This window comes from Rana temporaria, chromosome 2 (genome assembly GCF_905171775.1).
Source record: "Rana temporaria chromosome 2, aRanTem1.1, whole genome shotgun sequence".
NCBI lineage: Eukaryota > Metazoa > Chordata > Amphibia > Anura > Ranidae > Rana > Rana temporaria.
In genome coordinates this window covers 313,747,920-313,752,157 of record NC_053490.1, presented here as the reverse complement: position 1 = coordinate 313,752,157, position 4,238 = coordinate 313,747,920, and positions in this window count along the sequence as shown.

Here is a 4,238-nt window from a genome sequence, read left to right as displayed (position 1 = left end):
CTGAGGATTGTCCTTCAATTTACAAAACTCAGCAAGAGAAATACTCAGAGGCAAATCAGTACATAATATGGAGGAATCCGATTGCCTCTGCCGCCAACGACAGCTCCGGTAAGTGGCGGAGGGCAGAGCGGCGGAAGGGCAGTGAATTTATTTTATCGGGAAGCGGACCGCCTGCTCTTGAAGAGGATACCAGAGTTATGGCAGCTAGCTGCTGCCATAACAACGGTATACCTCTTCAAAGTAGTGACGTAAAACAATGGAGGGCGGTCCGGAAGTGGTTAAAGTGTTAAAAAAATTAAAATAAAGTGTATTTCCACTTTTGCAGTCACATGTACAGTTAGGTAAGTTTTTTAAGTATCTAGGCGTTTAGAACAGACCTTAGGCACACTGTAAAGCAACTCTGACACAATTTGAAATGAGCAGAAACTCAAGTATATCCCCACTGACAGAGGAACACAATGGTGTTTATTTACTAAAACCCCTTTCACACTGAGGAGTTTTTCAGGCGGTACAGCGCTAAAATTAGCGCGGCTATACCGCCTGAAAATCTCCTGCACAGCCTTCTCAATGTGAAAGCCCGAGGGTTTTCAAATTGAGGCGATGCGCTGGCAGGAGAGAAAAAAATCTCCTGCAAGCAGCATCTTTGGAGCGGTATGTATATTTTTAGCGGCGCTATACTGCCACCGCGGCACCTGCCCCAGTGTGAAAGGGGCCTAAAGCTGGAGAGTGCCCAATCAGGCTCACGTCTGCATAAAAACCAATCATCTTTCAGGTCTTATTGCTAAAGTTTAATTTAAAACCATTCACAGCTGCACCAGATTCTGAGCACATCAGTTTTAAGCCTGGTACACACTATAGTTTTTTTCATGCAACCTGAAAAAATTAAAACCTGACAGCTCCAGTCGGGAGCCGCTGTACTAATCATGCTGGTTGGTTTGTATTGGGACATATACCATCATAACAGAGTCTATATAGGCAGTGTGTTGATGGACATGGATAGTGACTGCATTGTAGAGCCCTTGGTTAAGTGCGCCTACATAGCAGCCACAGTAATGCGTGCCTAATCTGTGATTCTGCATTAATACAGCTGGTGGTACTTAAATGCAGCCAACAAAAAGCGTGAACATTTAAGAGCATTTGTAGGACTCTTCAGGTATTCAAGTACCTTATGCTCTGCATCATAGGACTATTACATGGCAGATATCACATATGGGTATATATATAGTCTCATTTTAGTTACGTCACTTGCGTTCTGGGAATTTAAGATATCAACACATTTTCTTGCCCTGCTATTAATCCCTTGAGGATTTTGCTTGCCTCTTTGCATGCATGTCTAGACTCTTAGGGCCAGATCCACATACACTACGCCGCCGTACCTTACCTGGCGTATATTCGAATCCTCAGCAAGTTCGCGCCGTAAGTTACGGCGGCGTAGTGTATTTCTGGCGGCGGATTTCAAATTGGGCGGGTTGGGGGCGGGTTTCATTTAAATGAAGCACGTCCCCGCGCCAAATGAACTGCGCATGCGTCACCCTGAAATTTTCCGCCGTGCATTGCGCTAAATGACGTCATTTTTTAACTTAGACGTGAGTTACGTCCATCCCTATTCACGGACGACTTACGCAAAAAATAAAAAAAAATTGACGCGGGAACGACGGCCATACTTAACATGGCAAGTCTATCTATACGCCGCAAAATACCAGCTTTAACTATATGCCCGAAAAAGCCGACTACAGACGACGTTAGAAAATGCGACGGCCGCGCGTACGTTCGTGGATCGTCGTAAATCGCTAATTTGCATACCCGACGCGGAAAACAACACGAACTCCACCCAGCGGGCGCCAAAGTATTGCATCTAAGATCCGAAGCCGTACGCCTGTCGGATCTTACCCAGATACCGTCGTATCTTGGTTTGAGGATTCAAACTAAAGATACGACGCGGGAAATTTAAAAAGGACACCGGCGTATCAGTAGATACGCCGGCGTACTTTGTCTGTGGATCTGGCCCTTAGTTTTACCGCCTATTTTTTGAAAGATTCTGCCTGTTTGCAATGCTGCCTATAACATGCATTTGAATTATATTATTTGTGGTTACATAACCTTTTATAGTTGATATAATTAAGGTGTCAATTTAACCAGCCTGGGTGCAACCATATACAGTACAGATCCCTGACCTCCAGAATTGGTGTATACTATAAAATGTTATGGTGTCTTTGCATTTTGTGACCATTCTGGAATATGTTTATGCACCCTTCAGTAATGCTATAAGCCCATGGCCATGTTTTTTGATGGATTATGTTTTGTAAGTTTTATATATTATGATATATTTTTATTTTGAGAACAACAATTTGGATAAGGACACAGTCTTTTCATTGAAAAAAAAAAATAATACGTTTGCCTTTTTTGGTGATTTTGGCTCAGTTGTAGCCTTATAAAACAGTATTGAGAAAAGGTATTGTATTTGAACATTCAGACTCCGGCTCTATTTTTTTCTCCTTTGACTTTTTTAAAGAGGTAATAAATCCATAACTAACCTAACTGGTCTCCAAATAGCTTATAAAAGTAAATGTTTGATATCAAAAATATAAAATATACTGTACTTAACATTTCAATGTTAAAAAATGAAGGACCCCCACACATCATTATTTTCTCCAGATATCAGTTTTAGATCTCGCTGCAGTTGAGAATTTATTTTGCACATATGAACTTTAGTCTCTGTACACAGTAATTCCTAGCACCATTGTATTGAGCTGAATGGCTCAGTTAACATTGGCAATTGTCTTCTACTTCAAAACATTGGGAAGAGCTGGGGAATGTGATTAGCAGAATAAAAGCCACAGTTAAGGCCTGGTTCACACTGGTGCGTTTTGACATGTCAAAACGGCGGTATTTGCCCAAATTGCCGGCAATGGTTACGTCCTAATCGGTGCGGCGCTGCACCGATTTCAAAAAGTAGTTCCTGTACTACTTTTTGAGATTTCCGCCCACGATTTACATTGACATCTGCACAGATGTCTCTAAAATCGCGGCCAAAATCAGGACTGCCAACGGGAGTGAAATCGTGTGAGTTCAGCTGAACTCACACGGCTTCACACCCGCAGCCCAGTGTGAACCTGGGCTAAATCATTAAAAGCTCATTTCCAAAAGATTTAACACAAGAATATTAATCTCTGTTTAGCCAAGTGCCTAACTTTCAAATCTCACTGGGGTCAGCTGAAAAGAACACTCACTTTTTTAGGTACCCATATCACGGTGTGCTAGCTTTGTGAATGGTTTGTCAGCCATTTAGGTATTTGACAATAGCTTTAAAAAAATGCCTGATCAGGCAGATCATTATATCACTATGGTGTAGGTTTCATAAACATTGGAAGCAGCAGATGCCAAATCAGTCTTAGGCTGCATTCACACCTGAGCGTAGGTCGTTTTTTTTCGGATTTTTGTCGCGCGTATTCATGCTTATTTGCGTGTTTGCATACAGCGTCGTCCGCCGTTTTTGTACTATAACGTTTTTTATTTTAGCCTATAGGAAAAAATTATCATCTTTTCATCACTTGTTGGTAGATTTTTTTTATCTTCTGCCTGGGTGAAATGTTCTATTGATTAAAGCGTCAAAACGCCTGTAGCAGTCGCGCTAGTCGCTTGAATCAAGCGTTTCCATTACTTTCTATGGGAAATAGAAACGCTCAAACACGCCCAATTTGCGCGAAAAAGGGTCCGGAACTTGTTTGAGGTTCAGGTGTTCGGCGTCAGGCGTTTTGGAGTGGAGATGTGAACCATCTCCATAGGGAAGAATGTATTTTTTTCCCCTCTAGCGTTTGAGTGTCGCGCTTCAGGCGGCAAAACGCTCAGGTGTGAATGCAGCCTTAGAGCTGCCCTGGTAAGGTGAAGGATACAGCCTGAGCCTAGCGTTGGTTCTGGTGCTATTGATGTCACTAGAGGTAGTAGCTAGCAGGAGGACACATTTGGCTTCTTTAGATGTTTGTACTTAATGCCCACCAAAAACTCCCACCAAAGCATGGTTAAAAGCAATGTCAGGACATTTCACTTCGGACCAAGTCACTACAGTACTGCATTACAAAAAAAAGATTTGCAACCACTGGTACCTTGTGTCCTGAACATCACCATCTGCCTGGAGTTCCAAATCCTGCAGGCGGTAATCAAGGCACCAGTGGAACCAACATTCATGTAAACATTAAGTTCGTTCAGTAGGTGGAGTGAAAAAGAAGAACAACAAATTA